This window comes from Alligator sinensis, unplaced genomic scaffold (assembly GCF_000455745.1).
Source record: "Alligator sinensis unplaced genomic scaffold, ASM45574v1 scaffold1089_1, whole genome shotgun sequence".
NCBI classification, from domain to species: Eukaryota; Metazoa; Chordata; order Crocodylia; family Alligatoridae; genus Alligator; species Alligator sinensis.
The window spans coordinates 224,573-248,010 of record NW_005842030.1 but is presented as its reverse complement, the minus strand read 5'-3'; the positions used below and the strand labels follow the sequence as shown (position 1 = coordinate 248,010).

Sequence of the window (23,438 nt, the reverse complement as noted above, 5' to 3'; positions counted from 1 at the left end):
AAGCTCAAGACACACACCCCTGAGAAGCTATGCACACACCCCTGACACTTACTATGGCCCTTTCTATTCAGGAAAGCTTCAGAGACCAGCCTGTTGAGTAGATGCCAGCACCAGTGGAGGGAGGAAACAATGATAGATGATGTGGGTTTAACAAAGGAGTGAGACTTGGGTGTCACAAGCGGACTGGCTAAGTTTGCTGATGACACCAAACTATGGGGAAGTGCAGCCACCCCAGAGGATAGACTGGCAATCCAGGCCACCCTCAACAGGCTTACAAGGTGGGTGGATCAAAACCTGATGGCATTCAAAGCCGAGAAATGCAAGGTGCTCCACTTTCGGAGAAAGAGCCTACACCACACTTATAGGGTTGGCAGTGCTATGCTAGCTAACACTGTGTCCAAAAAAGATTTGGGGGTCATGATTGACCACAAGATGAACGTGAGCCACCAATGCAACGCTGCAGCTGGCAAAGCAAACAAAACTCTGGCTTGCATCTTCCGATGCATCTCAAACAAGACCCAGAAAGTCATCCTCCCATTTTACTCGGCCTTGGTGAGACCACAGCCCGAGTACTGCATCCAGTTCTGGGCTCCACAATTCAGAAAGGATGTGGAGAAGCTTGAGAGAGTCCAGAGGAGAGCCACAGAAACGATTAGAGGTCAAGAGAGCAGGCCTTATGAGGAGAGGCTGAGAGACACAGCACTGTTCAGCCTGAAGAAGCACAGGCTCAGGAGTGACTTGGTGGCAGCCTATAAGTACATAAGGCATGTGCACTGGGAACTGGGAGAACGACTGTTCACCAGGGCACCCCATGGGAAGATGAGGTCCAATGGTCACAAACTCTTGAAAGATTGTTTTAGGCTGGGCATAAGGAAAAAATTCTTTACTGTTCAAGTCCCCAGGGCCTGGAATAAACACCCCCCGCCCTCCCCGCCCCGAGGTGGTGCAGGCACCTACTCTGGATTTCTTTAAGAAACACATGGATGTCTATCTTGCTGGGATCATTTGACCCCTGCTGACTACTTGCTCTTTGGGCAGAGGACTGGACCCGATGATCGTACAAGGTCCCTTCCAGCCCTGATGTCTATGAAATCTATGAGATGGATCCACCTTTATCAGTAATTGCCTTGATCCTGTGTTTGCCTACCACATGCTCTTACTAGCAGACTGCCCCTGTCCACTCCCTCCAGACCCCTGTGAGCAGGTCTCATAGCCCAGCTGATGAGACTGTCTGGTCATAAATAGATTTTGTTCCCCCATACAATTGTTCAGTTTTCACTAAAGATTCAGGCCTGGATAATTCAAGACCTCCCCATCAATGTGTTCAAAGGTCCATACTATGTGAGTCATGCAGAAACTTTTTTTTCCCCACCCTTAGGGACAATTTAATTGACGATTCACCCTCTTATATCTGGTCTAAACTAAATGCCTTTCAGCTTGAAGGTAACTTTCTCTTAGCTTTATATAGCTATTTTTGGAATATGTTGTGCCTCCCTGCTCAAATGTGCATATAGAGAGTGGCTACAGGAGTTGCCTTGTAAGATGTAGTTGGCCTCTGGGTATGTGTTGACAAACTGGTTAAAATAACTCACTAACCCTCCAGAGGCACGTGTCTGTGCCCTGCTCTGGAGCACTCCCAGAGGCTTCTCCCCACTGTCATTTGGACCGGGCGGTTGAAGGCAGCTGGATATCAGACAAGTGACATCACTTCTTTGCATATAGCTGGGTGTGAAAACTGGCATGCAAGCAATCCCTCCCTCCCAGCCCTCTTTTTAAAATGGCATTCCCACCTGCACAGATTATAATTAATTAATGCCTGGATTAATAATAAATGAAGACTCCCAAAATAAAAAGGAGGTTTGCTAAGAAGCTCAACTCAACTGCATGAGCTGGACCCCTCCCGCCTGCCGCCTCCGCAGACTACTCGCAGAGCGGTGGACAGCACAGGTAGACAGCAAAACGGGAGCGAGCAACCTCGAATCATACCTCTGTCACTGTCTGAACAGATCAGAAGGGCAGGATGTTGTGAAATAGGAACATCAGAGCTGATTTTTTGGGTTTGCTTCCACCTGTATCTGCATTTCTGTCTGTAAGCTCTCTTTTCTAAGGACGCTAAGGCAATTCAAACCACTTCTGTGCTGACTGGGATAATTGATTTAAAATAAACTGTAAGTGGCTAGAGAAAATCAGAGCCCTGCAACTCGCCTTTTATTTCCTCCTCCCTCCATCAGGAATGAGTGAACGTTGGAGGACTGAGGTCTGATTTATAAGATCTGAACAACAGAGCTTTACTGAGTGCTGCTGTCAGAAAGATAAATACGCCCTTTGAAAGGCGAGTTCCTGGGAGATTGGTATTGCTGCTCTGCTTCGTATGAAACAATTTCGACTTCCCCCTCAAGCCAGAGCTGTTCACGTTCCATATCAGTAGACACACGCTGATGTCTGTTCTGGAGGGAGCGGCTGGTAAAGGAGAGCTGCCCAGATCACAGTTCCTGGCTAAGACGTCATACAAATCTGCTTCACTTTGTGCAAAGACTGACCTTTCTGAGTGTATCCAGGCTTGAAAGATGCATCCAAAACCTGCTGGCTCAAGGAGTAAGCCTTCTGCTTGGGCTGAACCACAGATGCCACGAACCAGGCCCACGTCCCGTGGTAAAGCCCATCCAGCCCAGAGGGTGGGTATCTCCTTGCTTGATCCTAAAGTCTTTGCAGGTGAGCTCTAAGCTCCCAAGCAATGCTGCTCCAAAGAGGTTATCTAAGTTAGGATGGAAGGGAATCCCACAAAGACTGGGGAAACTACTTAGTGGAGCATCCCCATCCGTGTATGTCCATCAGCCATGTTCTGGGGTCTCAGCTTGGCCTCGCACAGCTGACTTGCTGTATGCCTCTAAGCCAATCACTTCACCTCCCTGGGCCTCAGTGTGCTGCCGAGCAGGGATAATGGTGCCCACCTACCCCACTGGGAGGATGATTAATGTTTTCAAAGTGCTTTGAGAACATCAGATTAGCAGGGCAGAGCCTCATCATTATATTAGCAGTTCTTTGGTTCCTTGCCCTTTTCTCACTCAGTGCAACTCCAGGCAACATCGAACAGTGAAATCAGATTTACATTGTAGCCTTTCCAAAGCTTGTCTGCATGGGATATTTGCAGTGAGGTGTTCTTGCTGTTCGCTGATTTATTTTTAATATTCCCGACCAGCCCAGACTCCCTTTCTGTCCCAGCAAACTGTACCCTGCTATTCAAACAAACATTATGCAGATGAAAAATAAAGACCACTGGGTACTTACCGTAATAGCTATAGAAACCAAATATTTAGCTCTGCTATAAAAGGCAGGGGTGTTTATGAGCATGAGGCCAAAGGCTTTTCCAGGCTCAATAGGATTTATTTCCAGTTCTGCCAACTATTAAAAGACAGGCACCAATTCCCAATTTAAATCTTCTCTTTTAATAAGCAATTATTTGATGCTTAGTAAGACATATTCTGTTTAGGCCAGGGACACGTGAAGTTGCCATCATGCCACGGGGGGTTACGGTCCAAGCTTTTTTGGGTTTGTCCACAGTTCTGAAAGAAAGATCATTTCAGGTGAGCACAGTGCAAATGTGTCTGGGTCTTCATCCTGAATTCTGCTCACTTTCACCCAGTTATTTTTCCTTCTGGTTCCTGGCACTGCCCCAGAGAATTTCTCTCTGTCCTTGCTGTTTACACCCTCCTAATGCTTGCAGGCAGTTATCGTGCCCCTGTTAGCCAAGCTAAACACATTATCTCAGAAATGAGCCTCTCTAGCTCCTTAATGATATTTTGTTTTGCTCTTCGTTGGATTCCTCTTGTTTATTGACATCTCCGTCTGATTGAGGCATCCAGTCCTGAATGCAGCATTGAGACACTGACGTTGCAAAAATGGGAGCGCCGTAGGGAACCCCAAGCCGCCATTGGGAAGTACATCTGTACTCTGCCCTTTGCCTTACTTCGTTGACTATGGGAAGAAGGCTGCCCTGCTGACCTTATATGCATGCGAGGCCACGTGGCACAGCTGGATCTTGCATCTACAACTGCTGTGGAGCTCGGTGCCTGCTCTCCTTGTGAGCGTGTGGGTTGTCTGGCGAGGGATTTACAAGCCCTTCCTCAGTCCTGCCCTCTTGTCCTTTTTCTCACTAAGGCTGAACGAAAGCAGTTGCCTACATGTTGTTGGCACAGACTCTGTGGCTCCTGGAGATCACAGGCTTTTCTTCCAGCTTTTCCTCAAGGCCTGTCAATTTTAGCATGCCATGTCCTGCATTATTGGGAGGCTAAAGGCTTGGATAACCCTTGCCTATAGGCTCAAGTCCAGGAATAGCCATGCTCCCAACCAGCTGTGGCCAGAGTGGCACAGAGGGGAGTCCCACCAGCAGGTGTAACTTCTCCCCAACCTGCACACATGGCTTACTAAGGGGATGTAGAGACAGGAAGAACATCCCTTCACGGTTACTTCTTCCCTGGCTTCAAAGGGAGATTGCCAGGCCCTTTCCTCTGCTTCCCTGGGTTTTCGTAGGTGCAATACAAATGCATATGGGTTGCATCTAACCTCCCCCCTACCACCACACACACAGACAAACCACCCTCGACAACCGGAATAGGCGTTCTCCAGGTCTCTGCCCTGGGGGAGGATCCTAGCAAACCTATCATTGCTCCTGCTCTCTGGTGGGAGGGGGCACGGATGTGCGTGGACAAGGGAGGGATCTAAAATGGGTTTCAGCTTTGATCTGTTTACTCAGCTGCAGAAACCACTTGAGCATTCCTTGCTTGAAAGGGCACTTCATTGTAGAAATCAACATGCTTCCCTCCTGTTTTCCACTCCTTACACATTTACCCTCTTTCCAGGCTCATCCTTGGGCCTAACACCACTGCTTATAGCCAGTTCGGTCATCCCCAGGCATTTTGTCCTGGACCGTGGTGGAAGGTGAACCTCAGGGGAAGCTCTTCTTCCTTAGGAAGTCTATAGAGCAGTGGTTCTCAACCTTTTTAGACTCAAGGCACCTCTTGGCAAAAGCCAGCTCGTACCTGTCACTCATTTCTTGGCAACAGAAAAATATTAGAGGAATTTTTCTGTTGCAGAAGTCTCAGAAAGGCCACAACAGGTTTGTGTGAAATCTCTGGTGTTAATTAATGGTGTTAATCAATCTATCAATGTGTGACTCACGTCTGTGCATCTAGCAGTACTAATATTATGTGGCATCCTGTGGTACCCTTAAAGGATCTCGTGCCACCCCAAGGTGCCGTGGCACCCTGGCTGAGAATCACTGCTGCACTGGCTGTAGTTATGCCAACGGAGGTGGTGACTTGTCACCACCTGGAAGCTGGGCTGAGGCAGCTAGGTCATTTCGTGTAGACCTCTGTAGAGCCAGGCACTGCTGTTGAAAAGGGTGCTCTTCTAGAAAATCGGAGAGCGGGGCTGAGGCAAACTCCTAGATCAGTGGCTCTCAACCAGGGTGCTGGGACACCAAGCAAGTAGTGAAGTACACATAAATACAGGCTAGGATTTGTCTGTGCCTGAAGATCTGTTGGGGGCGTGCAAGAATGAATGTGCGTACTGTTAGGCGTGCAAGAATGAATGTGCAACATAAACGCTGGGTTTTTGGCTGTGTTGGTCCAAGGACATAGGCAGGCACAGTTCTTTGGGGGATGATCCCCCAATCACACTGCCCCTCTGCAAGGAGATAAGTACTGTTTTATATCGAAATAATTATTTGAAATTGGGTGCCACTCAATTCACAAAAGTTAGGAAGACGGCCTCGAGTCCGGCGAGGGGTGCCTTGGGTCCAAAAGAGATTGAGAACCGCTGTCCTAGATGCACAAATAAAATCACTCTTGGCCAGCTAAGGTGATGGAGTGCTATGTCGTGTCAGGTCCGGGGTTTCCTCAGGAGTGATGCCCACGTGCTTGCAAAGATCCTCATTACCCACCCATACGTGTTCCTGATCAATCCTTTAGGGTGCTCATGAAGAAAGCCCACACTTAAACCCCTCACCAGCAGCAAGTGTGATGGGGAATAACAGTAACGAGGCACATTAGCTAAACCTCCCTTAACTCTGAGCACCGGGCAGAATGAGAGCAGCAAGCAAGAGAGAGATGATTTAGAGCCGGCCTATCTAGCTGCCCCTCAAAGTGCTTTGGAGAAAGCAGGTTGGGCTGCACTCGTGTGATGCACTAAATCCAGCCTGACTCGACACGCACACGGATGCCGGGAACAAAAGGGGCTAGAGAGGTTTCTGTGTGATGTGTTCTCTCTCTCTCGCCCCTTTCCTGATGCCAGGGCCAGTCCTGCTAACAAAACCCGGTCGTCCCAGTCTCGGGCCTTTGCTGCTGAGCCACCGGCGTGGGTGGGAGTGGCTGGGTGAGTCAGCACAACTTTTCAAGAGCTGCTGAGTCAGGAGGTATGAGCCCTGCATAGCGCTGAGAAATCCTGTCTCACAGCTGACTCCCAACACATTCCCGACATCAGCTGAATACTCACAGGCGGAAGTGCCCGTGATGCAACTAAAACATTAGCGACCGAGAATGCAGCAGAACAACAACAACAAAAACCCAGTCCCATTAATTTGATTCAGTGGAAATGACGAGCGGCCAAGGAATGTATTGATATCTTAGCTATGGATAGCCTCCTGGGCTTCCCAAAACCCAACTTGCTCGTACAATGCTGTGGAGTACAGCTGTAAATATGCACCTCACTTCATCAAGTCTCCCCTTATGTCTGCCGGCTTATGCATGACTGTGCCTGGCATGTGAGGCAAACTAATCAACTCTCAAGAAACCAGTGAGGAATAGGAACAAATCTGGAGGTCCAGCCCTGGGCCTGGGTTCTCCTTTCACTTCTACTGGCATAAAACTGGAGTGGTCGCACTGAGAGCTGTCATGGTACCCTGGTGTTGAATGCTTGTCAGTGAAATCAGGATTGAGTAACCAAGGGATGCTGTGGGTCTGGGGATGCTGGGGATGTAGCAACTGTCCTTTGTGTGGAGGGAACAGATAATCTTCCCTTTGTAGTTCCCCCTTAGGATTTACTCCAGGTCTCTTGCATGGCAGGGCAGGTAACCTGGCTCTTACCAGTGGGAAATGACTCTAGCCATCTGTAAGGCACGTTCTGTCCCAGTGATTCTCAACTAGGGTGTAATGCCATCCTGGGATACCTTAAGATCCTTTCAAGAGTGCCGCGCAATGTTAGTACTGTTAGGCGTGCAACAATGAATGTGCAACATAAACACTGGGTTTTTGGTTGTAGCCGTGTTGGTCTAAGGACATAGGCAGGCACGGTTCTTTGGGTAGATGTGATATCTTTTGTTAGACCAGCTGAGTAGTTGGAAGAATGTTCGTTCTTAGCAAGCTTTTGGGTCTGAAGAAGGGTGATTGCACCCGAAAGCTAACTAAAAACTTTTTTTCCTACTCCTCAGTCGGTCTAATAAAAGATATCGCATCTACTCAAAGAACCTTGCCAATATAAATGGAGAATTTTCCTATAGGAAACCATAGGGTTAAAACCTTTCTGACCTGCTGTGGGCTTTCAGTTCTGTGCAACCGAAGGCTAGCTCTATTATTTTTCTGTAGTTAAAAAAAAAGAGTGAAAAATAAACTGGGATTTTTGAGAGGTGCCTTGAGTCTACTGAGGGGTGCTTCAAGTCTATCAAGGGGCGCCCCAAGTCTCAGAAGGTAGATAAACTCCGTTGTGTTTGCACTGAACCCTTATAGAAGAGGAGACGGGGGTTGGAGGTCTGATCGGTAGCCATCCCCATGGAGCCTGAGACCATGGGGCAGACCCCAAGCATCCATGCAGCTTTCTTCTGGCCTTCCTGGCCCAGACACTGTGTTCCCACCCCAGACATGATCTGACTGTAAATATATCTCAGAATCATCTTTTCCACCAGCCCTTCTCCTACCAGCTGCCAATTTCTCCACCTCCTTCCCAATCCTCGTCTTGGAGAAATGATTAATCTGTGCTGCAGCAAATCTCAGCAGTTTCTCCGTCCATCCATCTCAACTGCAGGTTCAGGTTCCTTCATGCCTTGTGCTACCTTTCAGCTCACAGACATGTCTCCAGCAGCGAAATAATTCCCAGCCCATCAAGCAAAGAAATCATTCACCTCCCATCCAGGAACAACCACAGCACTTTGCCATCCTCGGGGGGGGGGGGGGGTTTGCAAACACACCTAACAGCATCTTTGCAATGTGCCTCTGAAGGAGGAAAAGGTTGGAGTCCGGGTTTGACTGAGAGGGAAACTGAGGGACAGAGACATTAAGAGACTTAGCCGGAGAAGTCAACAGCTCCTCCTTCCTGGCTCGGTGGTCACACCCCAGTTTTATCCCATTCTAGTTCTTGTAAGGACCTGAATGTCTTGAGAGTCTCCCAGGGGTCAGGCTATACAAGGCGTAGCATCTGCTATCTCTTTGTAAGGTACCCTCTGAATTTCTTCCCTACACAAGGAAAGGAGTGGTGCATACAAGGGCTTTATAGCTAAGACCTCACAAACCTTTACCTGCTGGCTGAGTGCCAGCAGCTCCCTCTCCTGCTTAGACACTGCTTCCAGCACGTCTCTCATGCATGCGAGCTGGCGTCCTGTCCTTTCCCACTTCGGTCAGTGAGTCTCGGCGCTCCCTTCCTCAAGCTGTCTGCTGAGGACAAGAGCGAGGACGTTTCCTACTGACACTTTCCTCTTTCTTGCTCCAGTGCTTCTGATGTGTTTATGTTTGAGTGAAGCATGTTTAAGTGGGTCAGGGAAGAGGTCACTGTCTAATGCAAAGTGCTGCATGTCCTTAATAAATTAACCAGCAAGGATTTCAATAATACATGAAGGAGGGGAGGGGAGAGGGGGGTCCACTGCTTTCTGAAATGCTTTTCAAAGATTGATAGTGTTGGAAGATGGATCTATGGCCTGCCAGGATTCCCGTGGAATAAAAAAGGGACGGGTCTTTGGCTGGCCCAAATCAGAACAGCGGTGGTTAGAGAGTTGCTCCTGTTTGGATCAGCTGAGGATCTGGCCCAGTTTTGTTGAAGGCGTTCCTGATACTTATTTAGTGGTTCGATGTTATGGGCCAACTTCCCAGTGGTGTTAATCGGCTGTGCTGTCACTGGTGACCCATCATTTACTTCAGCCCAAGGCCTGCTCTGGTGAGGAGAGGGGCCAAGCTGACGCTCGGATGTACACTACACCTTACCAAGGCTTGCAAAAGCTGGCCCCTGCCCCTGCCCCTGTCTGGTTCCAGGAGCCCAGGCATCATGTTGGTTTCTTTCTTTGATGCTTGGGTGGACATAAGATCTCAGCCCCTGGCCAGGTAAAGATCCCAAGGTATCTCTGAGCCATTGTTCTGCTTGCAGAAAGCAAAGGCCAACAGTAGATGATTAGTAGACAGCCTCACCACTGCATGTCTAGGCACCAAGTGCCAGCAATGAGATGTGCCAATCTGTGCTTCCCCTCCTTTGTGCTGCCTACTCGACCTGCCTGGCAGCCTTTGAGACGCTGGCTCAGGCAAGTAACTCCACTTCCTTCTGAAGAGCTGAGTCTCGCCCATCTCCAGGGATTAGGAGACAGAGAAGTTCAATGCTTGGCAAAGGCTGGGAAAGAGAGGGATGGGATGAAATTCCAGGAGACTGGAGAAGTGCTCGTGTCATGCCAGTATGCAAAAGGGTGTGTGAGATGGCTTGGGTAACAACAGACTGGTTGTTACCTTGACATCAGTCCTGGATAGAATAATGGACAAGCTACAGGAGTCTACGAATGAAGAATAGAAGAGGGAATACATAGGCTTTCAACTCTTGGAGCAGGGGCCGTGTTTTTCTTCCGTGTTTTGTACAGCACCAAGCACAGGCGTGGGCAGACAAGGCGGGTACAGAGAGGCTTTGCCCCCAAACATCGTGGGATTTCCAGGTGGTGCAGTAGCACCACCTCGTGGCAGTAATTCAAGACTACAGCCCTTGCCCCTCCAGACAAAAAAGCACAAGTGCTACCTGATTCGTGACTCCCAGGCTCTTTGGAAATGCAGCTAACAGCAGCCAATGTTAGTGAACCTGGCTTCATGTAAAACAGGGCTTGTCAAGCTGGAATTCATGCTAAAAATGCCAGTTTGGTTGATTGTTTAATTAGATTTACGTAGGGCATTTGCTTTCTGACCACACAGCATCCCAGTTGCAGTGTAGGGTGTAGATGGAGCACATCAACAACTGCTTTATTGACCGATCCCCAAAATTAGTCTTCCTCAAATGGGTGGGGGGTTCTGCAGGGATCAGGATTAGGCCTGAGGCTATTTAACATTCTCGTCAGTGTTGTAGATAAAGTCACTGCTGGCAGAAATGTGTGGGCAAAACCAAGACTGGTGAAACGGTGTGGTCCTAGAAAGCAGTCTGGACCACTGTGGAAGATGGACCATCCCATTTAAACAAAATGCAAATTACTGCATGTAGAGTAATCCATACGGGAGCGAGCACTTCAGGCCACGGCTACTGAGGAAGAGTCAGTCTCCTGGAAAGCAGTGACCTTGAAAGGTGTGTGGAGGTCAGAACAGGCAAACAACCCAACCTGAGCTCCCAGGATGATGGTGTGGCAAAAGGGGCTGTGGTATAAATAAGTGAGTTGGATGGTGGTGTTGCCTTCATACATAAACAGTGCTGGGGAGATTGATGCTAGGGTACCGTGCACAGCGTTGGTGCCTGTGTTTTAAAATGAATGTGGAAAGGTTGGAGGGGATGCAGGAAAGAACCACAGGAATGATTCAAGGGCAGAGAGCTCATTCTGTTTAGGTCATCGGAGACAACTGGGAAGTGGATTGATTAGGGGACACAAGTACCTTCATGGGGGAAAATACTGGGTACTGAAGGGGCTCCTCAATCCGAGGAAGGCATCACAAAAAACAGTGTTTGGGGCCTGAAGCCAGACACTATGGAAATAGTGGGATACTGGAATACTTATTTCAAACTGGAAATAAGGCTTTAAACTCCTCCTTTCAATGGCGGTGACTAGATATTGGGGCAAACTGCCAGGGGAAGGGGTGGGCTCTTGCCCTCTTGAGATTAACAGGGGATGCCTTTTTGTAAGATAAAGAAGATAAACTTTAGCCAACGCAAGTTATTGGGCCCAGTGCCGAGGTCACTGAGTGAAGTATCGGGGCCTGTGCTCTACGGTAGGTCAAAGGAGATGAGCTAATGGTCCCTTTGGGCCTTAAATCCTATGACTCTGTGATTCACACACCAGCTGATATTAATAACTTAATATATGTGAGAGGCAAGAATTTCCTAGGCTGATATCTTTTATTGGATTGACTGTGTAGCTGGCATAGAATTAGACCAGCTTGGGATAGTTGTATGACCTTGTCTAACTCTATCCCAATGACACCGTGGGTCCAATAAAAGGTATCACCCTAAGAAATCCTTGCCACTTGCATAATTTCTGGACCATCGCAACTACATCACTCTTGCACTACCATAACCGAACATACCAATACTTCCATAGTAGCAGGGTCCCTCCGTGAAAATATCAGCTTCTGTGTATGTCTGTGCTCTTGCACATGTCAGATTTGCACCTAACAGGTCAAGGCATTGATATACTGAGTTATATTTTTTGTAGAGAGGAAAGCCATCCTTAAAGCCACAGAGATGCAGGTGGAAAAAGATGTGGGGAGAATTGTCACAATTGTGTTGCCTCATCTCTTCAGCCCTCTGAAAAGCATCTTCTTTTTCCTGAGTTTGAGGGACTGGAAATGCCATGAGGACTCCAAGTAGATCCCAACAATGCCTTGCCTCGGGGTTGATAGGGAAAACTTCTATTTTAGGGGACATTTAGAGGGAATTTCCTCACCCTGAGGCACGAGCCCCTCCATGGAGTTGAAACAAGGGGCTTATGCATTTAGCCCTGTGTCATGTCCGTGGCTATAGTAGGTGTGAAATGCTCTGTGTAACGGAGGCTTGATATTATTTTTATCCTGCCTGTCTCCCTTTATCCTTGCTCTTTAATTGATGGATCAGGCCCTTGATTCACTTCTTCCCTTTTCTGCCTTGCAGCGACAATCCCCACGAGGGGGCATTTCCCTGGAAGCACAGACCCCCCCCCCATATCTACCTATGACCCCAGGCCCATATGGGAGCCATTCTCAACCAAGCTGGTGTTTCCACTGACTTCTGGCCTTTCTCAGCTGCTGCCACTGCCCATTCAGGCCTGAGGCTGCCGGGCGCAGGCTAGGGCATCTCCGAGATTCTCCCAGCCTCTGCTGGGGCAGGAGTGCAGATCTGTTCAGCACCTCCCAGACCTGAGCCCTGGAGCCAGGAGGGGAGTGCAAGCTGTTGGGGAGGCAGGGCTCCTGGACTGTATTCCTTATTTTACCATTGGTTCGCTTGAGAGAATCATTGATGAGTGCTAAGCGCTCCGAGACCTTTCAAGAGAAGATGCTATGGAAAATGCAAATCCTCCTATTTGGCAGTAAGTAGGGCCTGACCCCTCTCATCAATGGTAGCATCATCCACAGCACAGCAGCTTGTGTGCTAGGCTAGCAAACACACCGTGGCTGTGGCTATGGCCGTCTCTTAGCCCATGTTCTCACTGGTGGGTGCTTGCCAGGAGCAAACTGCAGGTTTTCTTTAATCACCCTATGCTGTGCATGCTGTTTACTGCATAAGGTCACCCGTGCCCTGCAGGCTGCTCCAGTTAAAGCGCAGTTCATCATTTAACCTTTGTTCCCCAAACCTTTCTAAACAGTCTCAGCGCCGATTGCTCTGACAGCACGTGTCCTCTCTCCTCTGGGCACTGGAGAAGGAACAGCAGCAGACACTGCTGGAGAAAGGTGACAGCAGGTTTCTGTTTGTCTGAGAGCCCCTCTGAGAGCTGGATTCCCTGAGGTCAGGGGGTCGATATGGTCTGAGATATGGATTCATGAAGCCACCATGCAACAGCCATCCTGCTTCTAGCCAGCTCTGAAGAGCTCCTGATGTCTGTATTGCATCCCTGCATCCTCAGGGCATCTGTCTAGGGTCTTGAAGGGTGTCTGTGAGATAATTGCCTGTCTTGGACATTTCCTTCTGCTGTCAGCTGAAGGGAACTATTGACTAGGGCTGGGAATAGGGTTGCCACCAGTCTTGGCCATGCCGTTACCATTACTGCAGATGAAGCAGGCGGAGGACCAGGGTCTCAGGGTATCTTTGGGGCACGATGCTGAGACGCTTTCCCATGCATATCATAGTTTCATAGTAGCTAGGGTCAGGAGGGACCTGAACAGATCATCTCCCTCTTGAATTTGCCCAAGGTAGGGGCGAGGACGTCCCTGGGAAGTTGTTTCCAGATTTTGGCGACCCTAACTGTAAAATATTGCCTTCTGATCTCTAACCTAAACCTATTCTCCATCAGCTTATTACCATTGTTCCTTGTCACCCCAGGTGGTGCTGGGGAGAAAAGGGCTCTACCTATTTGCTGTTGAGTCCTGAGAACTTGCAATTAATTGCAAAGTTCATTGCAAAACTTGCAAATCATTGAGAACTTGCAGTTCAGTGCAGGTAGAGCTATAACTGGGGCATTTCAACTGGGGCCAGTTCAGACAAACCTGCAGCTGCAGAGGGCTCTTGAGATGCTGGTTCCCTTCCCCACTCCAACCAGAAGCAAGCTGAAGTGTTGGCATGATGATATTTGCTGCTTGGGGGCTGGTGGCACAGGCTGAGGAGTGTAAGCAGGTTCCTGCCTAGGGACAGCTGTCTTGTAATGGGCACATCAGAGCCTGGAGGATCAGGCTGGTCCCTTAAGAACCTGACTTTGAGATTACATCTGTAATCATCACAGATTTGCGAGAATGAGCCCGGCCTGGTTCTTCCGTGTGGCGGCTAATTAGTTCCTGGTTTCTCAGCAGTGCCTGTTCCCAAAGAAAGAACATTATGGTTTGGGTTCTTTGTACGTCTCCTCCCCGTGCCTGTTGTGCTAACTAAATTTTGGGCTGGTAGTAGCTATGCTGGCAAGAGTACTGCATTTTCTAAATCTCGGTTTTTGGTATCTCCATTTCCCAACGTGTTTCCCAGAGTGCAGGTAATTTCCCATTGGTGTTTGCTGTTCTTGTTGACACCAGTGGAAGCATTGCCATTGATTTCAAGCCTCTTTGGGAGCTGGATTTTAGTAAACAAACCCTTGGTAAGGGGAGGGATTGCCTCTGACCCACTGATGGGATGTTTGCTCACTTTACAGCCTGGAAGTGTTCAGCCTGGACCTGTCCTTGTTTCTTTCCCTGAAATGTTGCAGAAGGAGGGTACACCCTATATGTAACTGCTTCTTTGCCAAATCAAGGAAGAAATTCCCCCTATGCCGAGTCTCCACAAACCATAAGACTTCAGAGAAAGCCCTCTGCACAGGGATGAACCGCAGCCAACATGAATGAGCTGGGCCCATATTATTCCATTTAAAGAGGACTCAATTTTAATTAAAGGTGATCTGAAAAGGGGGAAAAAGAGACCAGGATTTCTGCAGTGCATGAGCTAATTCATCAGGCTCTGAAAGGCACATGGTGCAGAGAAAACTCAATTAACCCCTTTAAACCCTTCCTCTTCCCCCCACCTCTAAAACTTCTTAGCGCCTGTTGGTTTGCCGACCTGGGATGTGGTTGTACAATGGCTAATGGTCTTCGAAGGGCAGGTCTTGTGGTGGTGTAGTAGCTGGGGACACCATCAGCATACAAAGAAACACCAGGAGAATTTCACCGAAGAGTAACATGAGTTTTTAAAAGACTGAAGCTTCTCTCATTGCTCTCAAACGCCTGTGGCCTGGTTAGTAGACTCGGGGCCTAAATCTGAACCCAGCTTCCTGGTCACCTTGGCCTTGCAGCTTATGTCCAAGGTCATTTCTGACCTCCAAAAGCCAGGGCACTTTCCCATGAGCTCCACTGCTATGCCCCTGGACCTTTGAGTAGGATGTGGAGTTTAATTGGCCTAAGTCCTGACCCAGTTAGGGTTGGACCCTTGGCTCCCTGAGACCACAGGCTCAGACCCCACGCTGGGCTGGATCAGATCTTCATGCTTTCCAGGCAAATGAGTCAATGCCCATGCATGTTCTCTGTGAAGGTCTTTGGATCAGCTCCTAGAATAAACCCAATGGAGCGGCTGTCATAGTAGTTTGGGGAAGAGAAGATTGAGGGGTCTGGATAACAATCTAAATACCTGAAAAGTGGTTATAAAAAGGATGGAGATAGACTATACTCTGTAGCTACAAGGCACAGGACAAAGGACCAATGGTCTTAAATTGCAATAAGAGAGATTTATGCTGATTAGTAGGCAGACCCATCCACACTGGAACCGATTCCCTAGAGAGGCTGTGCAGTCTCCATCTTCAGAAGCTCTTCAAAGCAGATAGGACAAACCCGGGTTTGGGATGGTTTAGTTAGGGGTGATCCTGCCTTGAGCAGGAGTTTGGGCTAGACAACCTCCTGAGGTCCCATCCAACCCTGCCTTTCTCTGATTCTGGGAAGTGGAGCTGCAGGGGCAAGCACCACTGCAAATCCAACCGCCCGCTCCCCAACATGCTGCGTGGACTTGGACTATCCCCTAGCACATTTCGTAAGAGGGACCATGCTTGGCAGCTCTTGCCCTATCTGTTGTGCAATGGGTCTGCATCCCAGTGGGCGGTATTTTGTGTACGGCTGTATTTTTTACAGCTTTCTGCGGCTCTTTGGGCTAAGAGTTCCTCCCCCACTGCCTCATTCCAGATCCTCCTACAGACTTGCTTCTTCCTGAGAAATGAGACAGCGATAATATCCATAAGCATTTAAACAAACCTTAGGCAGCCCCTCCTCTGGGCTCCTCAGATCAGCCCGTCTGCTTTGCATCTGTCTTGTTTACACTGTAAGCACCTTTGGGCAGGGACTGTCTGTACTTTGTCTTGCATGGACATTAAACCCAGCAACTGAGACTCATCAGCCATATAAATTACTGTCATTGGGTGGCTTGTGATGCTTAAGCCACCTCAGTGGTGCCCAAGGAGTAGGGCATTTTAACATGCAGCTTGGCTTTGCTGTGGCCGTTTGAGTTTGTACCAGGCCTGCTTTCAGCTTTGTCTTTTCTGCCTCTGTAGCACAATGTCCTTAATTGCAGCTCCTTGCTGGGGCTGAGTGATGTGTTGGAGCCCATGTACTGACCTAGGAGACTCAGTGCTCTTGCAGCACTGGAGTGAGCACCGCATGAACACCTCGGGCCAATAAAGCCTTGGCAGGCAAGAGGCGAGGGATTGCAATCCGATGGGGACAGTCCTGTATGTCATTACTGTCATGGTGGCACCTACAGGTTTCATCTGGGATCATGGTCTGTGGAGGATGGGTGCAGAAGGGGGTCTCTGCCATGAACAGCTGATACTGTGCTATAACAGTCCAGACTGGGAGGCAAGAAACACCAGTTCTGTTCTCAGCACTGGCACTGACCTGCTCCATGACCACAGCAAAGTCATTTCACTCCTTCCCTCCTTGTCTCACTTAAATTTTAACTCTGAGAGCAGGGACCATTTCTTACTATGCACAGTAAGAGCAAAGCACCATTGGGTGCTTATCTTCAGCTGAGGCCTCTAATAAGAGAGACAAAGGAAGGAAACTGAGACAGAGAGAAATTAAGGGGCAGCTGTTTGAAGTATGTGGAAATAGTCCAGGGAGCTTGACACCTGAGGGTTTTTTTTTATCATCCAGGCTTTCTATGACTTTCTGAAGTTCACACAGGGGATCTGCAGAGGGCTCAGGAATTTTAATGTAGATCATTCAAGTCCCAATCACTGCCTCAATCCCAGGACCTAAGAGAAAGCAGAAGAAGAGAGTCTCACAATGCTGTCCTCTTTATTTATTAACAGTGCTATCTTGGCAGGATTCAATGTCTTACTTTTAAGCAGATCGCTGTGGAAACAGCTGTGTGCTAAGACAACAAAACCATATGTGAACCTTTCACTGAAGATGAACAAGCCTCAGGATTGCTCCTGGGCTACAAGTCCTTCACACAAACCATGAACCAGCCTATACAGCCTTCCCCCAGGACAATAACCCTGCCTCCCCATCCATTATGCAGCACTGATACTATGAAAAACTTCCCAGGGCTTTGACATTGTGTCCCTCGTGATGATTTCTCCCTTTTTATTCATTATTTCAAATTAATCAATGGACAACAAACCACATGAAGCGTTGCTACTCATGAGACCCTTTCAGTGCAACAGTTGTACTCAAAAGGATTTTGTCACCTAACAGGATCAGTGCCTTTCTCTGGGTTTCTTTAGAAGAAAAGGGGGTATATTGGCAAGAGAGAATGTGTCCCTGTTCCTCCCATTCCTCTCTTCCACCTCTGTTTCTATCCATATTTGTTTTCCTGTAACCTTTTGTGATCTTGCCACTTCCACCCCGTATGGTACTAAGAAGCTTTTGAGAAACGCCGATAATGCTTACTTGTACTATGTGCGTCTGGAAACACCCAGGACCTCGGGTTGGTTGGGAAATTTCCAATTAAATATTTTTCTATTCTAAGATGTCATTTTGTCAACACTGAAACTTTCCACAGGCTACGGTCAGTTTGGACAAATATTTTGATTCAAATATTTTGGGAGAAAGTTTCAAAATTGTGGCAGGGTGTCGTTTCGATAAGTGAAATGGAAAAACACCCGGTTTCCACTTGAAATGGCTTTTCCTTTCAAACCTGGGCTAATGATATTATTCAAAATATCAAAATGAAACGTTTTGACATTATCCACTTCGAATTGGTTCAACTGACTTGAAGAAAGTTTTGGGTTTTTTTTTAACTTCCAGATATTTGGTTCCTGAAATATTTTTGACATTGGCTTTTCATACTGATTTGGGACAGGGAACATATTCAGAAATCTTGACCAACTGTTTCCCAGCCAGTTCTGTTCAGTGCCTGGCAGTCTCTGTGACGCTGAGTCCAGGTTGTGAGACCCTTCTCAGTTCACTTCTTCTCCCATCACCCTTATTCCAGCCCTGCAAGCACCCTGGAGGGGAAAGATAAAGCTGGGTGTGCTGTAGATGGCCCATATCTGGAAAGTGAACAACAGCCAAGCTAGTAATCTCAGGCCTTATCCTCTCCCAAATATCCTTTTGGACATTAAGCAAGAGGCAGAATAAGCGGCATCATGGGAAGGCAGAGGAAAAGCAGGAGGCAGATGGGGTGGGGTCAGCAAGTGATGCAACTTGCTTTCCAAATCCCTTGCCCTTTGTGGCTTTGCATCCCAGACTTCACAGGGCAGCAGCAGGAAGTTCGTAGGCAAGGAGGCAGTGGCCTTTCTGGGAATCCCTCAGCATCTTCCAATGACTGCTTTAGAGTCAAATCCTCTTTGCCTTACTTGTGAGCATAGACCTCTTGAAGTCAATGGGAGTGATGTCTTTCCAATGTAATTCCACCAAAGCTGATGGAGTTGCCCTGAAGGGTCAGTTTGGCCAGCTGGGAGCACCCAGGGGAGCTAGGTCAAACAGGATTCTGTTTTGATCCATTGGTCCAAATGCAGGGATAGGATCTCCCACTCCAGTATAGCAGAGACATATTGTGCCCATTTTACAGATAGGAAACTAACTAAAGGAACAGAGAAATCACACAGAACATCAATACCTCACCTGTGACCTTTTAACCCTGGACCCCCAGGCCATGAAAACTGCACCCCATCCCTTAGGCCAGAGTTTAGAAAGAGATGTTACTTCGAGATGCTCAATTAGGGATGTTAGGGCTTGTCCACACCTCTTCTGAGCATGCCCAGGAGCTCTGAGGGTACAGAGTCCCTGAAATGAGGTCTTGGAGCAGCACTGAGTGTGGTAATAAGCAGTCCCAAGCCAGTGAGCAGCTCTGGGGCACAAGTTCAACAAGTCCAGCCCTGCTCTGAGGAGGCATTTCTGCAGTTAGGCGTGAATGGAGATAGTATAGGCGGTCCCTGGGGGGCTGATCACCCTGAGCTTCTCCCTGATTTCAGTGGGGCTCTTTGTGGTTATTAAGCTTGCATGGAGAGCGCTATTTCCAGTCCTTCTTGCCTTTCGAGCACTCTGAGCTGTTCACAAACGTGCCCTGACTGAGCTCTACATGGAAGGGGCCAGTCCCAAGGCCCCAGTGAAGTTGGTGAGCACAGACACACGTCCAGCCACCCAGAGCCTGATGGAGGGTCAAGGCCGGGAATATCTAACAGTACAGATGGGGGGTGTGGGGGGCTCGAACGGGAACGACAATCGCTGCAGCTGTGTAGTGTGCACTGGCAGGTCAGGGGGAGCTCCCTGTGAGTGCCAGTTCCTTCACTTAGGGGTGCTTCTACTCTTCCCTGCACCTCTAATTGCTGCTTTTGAAGGGGAGGGAGAGAGAAGGAGCACAAAGCCCCCAGGCAGCTGCCAAACACAGCCACAGTTATCAAAGCCCTGGAGTCCAAATCATTTGTTCAAACACAGTTCCCATGTCCAGCCACAGTTGTGTAACAGGCACCAGCCCTCTGCCAACTGGTTCTCATTCTCTGCCGGGAAGGCGCTTATCAGGGACTGATACAAAAACCTCAGGAGGAAAGAAAAATCTCTGACCAGTCTGTTGTTCAGAGACCCAAAATAAAAAGCAAAGCAAAGCTGCGTCTCTTTGGCTTCCCTACCATCAGGACTGGCTGCTTGGTGATGTCTGCAAGGAGGGACTTGCCTGGGGAGCTGGGTGTTGTTTTTGTTAACTGGCCATCAAAATAGCAGGGGCAAAAGGGACGTGAATCTCAACTGACCTTCTCCAAAATGAAAGGCAGGTGCAGGGTATAAATGGCACTTGCCTTTTGACTGTTGTGGAAATGCCAGGTTATGACTGCATACTTTCATAATGATGATACATGTTTACTGTGTTATGCCACTGCGAGTAGTGTAGAGCCAGCCCAGCTATGTCGGGGGAGCTGGGTGCTATTCAGATTTGTACATCATGGGCAGACCTTTATCACAGAGAGCAATGATGCATGCATTGGAAGGAGGAGAGCATGACTCTTGGATCCCAAGTGCTGCTGACAGGGCTGCCTTCACTTTACCCATAAAGGAACTGATCCAAAGTCAATGGAAAGAAAAGCCCTGAGGTTTCTGAATCATGCCCAAACTAAGCAATATGATAGGATTAAGAGATCTGTTTGGGTCCCTGTGACTATGCCATTTGGATAGTCACTTTGAGAGTATGTGGCCTCCTAAGCTAAGCAATGATTGACGTGATAGGCAGTGAGGACAGATTGCATCTAGAGGGGCCAATGATCCAGCCCAGCAAGTCATTTCTTCGCTCTCAGGACTTTTGTTAAACTCAGGCCCTGCAATAGAAACAGAAAATTAGAGTTGGAAGGGACCTCAGGAGGTCATCTAGACCAACCTCCTGTTCAAAGCAGGACCAGCCCCAACTAGATCATCCCAGCCAAGACTTTGTCTAGCCAAGGATGAAGACTCCACAACCTCTCTAGGTAACCTGTTCCAGTGCTTTACAACCCTCCTAGTGAGAGAGTTTTTCTTACTATCTAACCTATATTTCCCTTGCTGCAACTTGAGCCCATCGCTCCTTGTTCTGTCATCTGCCACCACTGAGAATAGTCCAGCTCCATCCTCTTTGCAACCCCCCTTCAGGGAGTTGAAGGCTGCTATTAAATCCCTGCTCAGTCTTCTCTTCTCCAAACTAAATCAGCCCAGTTCCCTCAGCCTCTCCTCACAAGTCATGTACCCCAGCCCCCAAACCATTTTTGTTGCCCTCCTCTGGACTCTTTCCAACTTGTCCACATCCGTTTTGTAGTGGGGGGCACAAAACTGGATGCAGTAATCCAGATGTGGCATCACCACAATGCAATGCATTCTCACCAATGCTGAGTGATGCAAGACAGACAGGTAGGTAGATTCCTGACTCAGTCACAGAGCGAGCGCAAGAGCAGGCTGAATACCAGGAAATGCCTGTAGATAATGGAAGCTATTACACTGTGGCAGGGGAGCGATGGAAGCCCTGGGATATGAGTCATGTACAGCCAGCCTGGGCCAACCAGCAGAGAATGTGTTGCAGGCAGCCACCCTGCACAGGTGCGGGAAGCTGGGTATTACATGTTTATAAAGGGTCTTTTCCAGCCTTAATCTCTCTAGGAAGCTCTAGTTTACAAAGGGACAGTTGATCGTCCTCTAATCTGAATTGCCCAAAAAGAGGAACCCAAAGGGGCAAAAAGCATGTGATACAGTGCATGTGTATGGAAAGCACTGACAGCTTGTCAGGCATCTTCAGTAAGGATGTCCTTAAAGAGGGTTGTCACTCCCACAGGGCTACAATAGTATCCTCAGGCAACATCACACAATAGAATTCATGTAACTGGTCCCATGATAAGAAGATGCAAGCATTTAACTGAGAGGATAGTTGTGCAGTCCACGTCCATCGGATCGATGTCATGGTGATTTTAGAGGAACTGCAGCGGACAAGTAATCTGGTGGAACCCAGACAAGCACACCTCCTCCATGAGTCCTATGCAGGGCGGCTGGATGCTTTGCTCAGGGCCACATAGGATGTCAGCATCAGGGCAGGGAACCGAACCTGGGCTTCCTAGATGTCTGGCACCCTTAGCACTAGGCATCCCTCCTTCCCTCCGTGGAGCTTCCCCGGAGTTAAATATCTCAGCGGACTAATTCTCTGGCAAGTCTACATCAGTTTTTTGCAGAACTTCTTTTCTGGGAAGCTGAAGGAAGGTGCGAATCACGCCCTCTCCCCATCCGAATCTGGGACTAACTCAGATTCGGCCAAACTCAGAGGTGATGTGGGAAGGGCTGTGCACAAACAATTCATTGATGACTCTGTGTTAGTGGGGAAGGTCAGCACATGAGCATTATGAAAACCTAGTTCCCTGCTAGGCTTCACTGTGAACTCATTCCTGTGTGTCTGTAGAGATGATGGGAGCTGAGGATTTTCACGAGTTAAGCAGCAGCCTGGTGGGTCCCTTATCCTCAGCCCCACTGCCATACCCTGGATTTCCTCCTGCTTGTTTCACCTGGCCTTGAGTGTACAGCCTCTGTGTCGGAGCCCAGTACAACCTCACTAATTTGTTCTTTGCTAATTGACACATCCTGTCACTTATACAGTCAGTCGCCTCCCGCATCTCTGCAGAGATTTAATCTGAAGTCTTGCATTACTGAGATCATGATGCATGATACAAGATTGGCTCGGCTTGAGTCTATCACAGCTGAGGGGCACATGTACAGTGGTAACATGTTTTGAGGCAGTTTCCACTCTCTCTGATTATTTTACTTTCCTGCTTCTTTGCAGTGCCAACTAGCTAGGTCCTCTGGCACATCACCCCCTTTTTGCTTTGCTGATGCTTGCTGAACTTGTCACTGTAAACTCTTAGTTCCTTGTTAGTAAAATCAATGGTTGTAGACATTGATTTCTGTTCAGCTACCTTCAGAGGCATGCTGCTTTTAGGGCAAAATTCACTCCGGTTCAGAGAGCTATGTACGGGCACAGCCTCGCTGTAACTTGTAAGGGATGCAGGATGCATAGAGTTGATCTGACCTCATTGCTCTGGAATTACATGTGTGCTAGGAAGACCGTGCATTCCTCACAAGGTGGAAAAACCATATCAGAGGAAACATAAACTGGGTGGCCCTGAGACAAGTGCAACAAGCTTTTTTCCACCAAGGCTACTTGCACCGACGCTCTAATGCTTCAGGCAGGAGCAGTCAGTACCTGCTTGAACCACAGACCAATTTCCCAGTGCTTGGTACCAAACTAACAAAGCAGTCAGTTGAACCTGTCAGAAGCTGGTGTTGCTAATGAATCTGGCACAAACTTTGTAAGCCACAGTGATTATCAAGTATCCAGAAGGAGGAACTTTCTACCTGGGGCATAACATGCACTCAGGAGACATGGAAAAAGGAAAACTGCAGTGAACCAGAAAAGAGACTTTAATTAGGCAGAAGAGCAAATCACTGGCTCGAAGTCGCTCAAATCCTATGTCCCTGGCCTGTTGTGAGTGAGTGTAGCTCTGATGGTGTCCATGGAGCTGTGCCTGTTTGCTTGGAGGAAGGGTCTGGCTTCCTGCCATTTGAAAAGGTTAATCAGTCAGCTGGAAGGCTGCCCTCCACACTGTCTAATGATGCATTCACCTGGAAAACTGAAATGCCTGGTCTGGTCTCCGCGCCAAGCTAAAGGGAACACAGGCTCCGGTCTCTGGAATTTCTTTCTCTGGGAAATTCCTCAAGAAAGGATAGTCAAGTATCTCTCTTTTATGCAAGCATCTGGCCAGAGGCAGGGTCTGCAACACCAAAGCATTCAGCCTGCCCCTGAGGTCCCCTCTCTGCTGGTTCTGCTGAAGTGTGACGTGGGAAGGGGTCATTACCCACTTGCTCCCTGTGCTTTGGGGGTTGTTGATCTTAGCCTACGGCATAGTGGAGGGATCCTTGAAGATGCTGATTGCACTGTATCTGCGTCAGGTCCCTGTCTATGATGGAGGCCGCGCTAGCATGTGCTGCTGTTCC

At 48.5% G+C, this 23,438-nt stretch overlaps 1 protein-coding gene across 1 annotated transcript in view; it reads left to right on the top strand.

Annotated features, from left to right (window-relative positions):
• GAB2 (GRB2 associated binding protein 2) overlaps positions 1-23,438 on the top strand; it is a 173,790-nt gene that overhangs the window by 62,917 nt on the left and 87,435 nt on the right. The gene's annotated exons all lie outside the window — the stretch shown is intronic.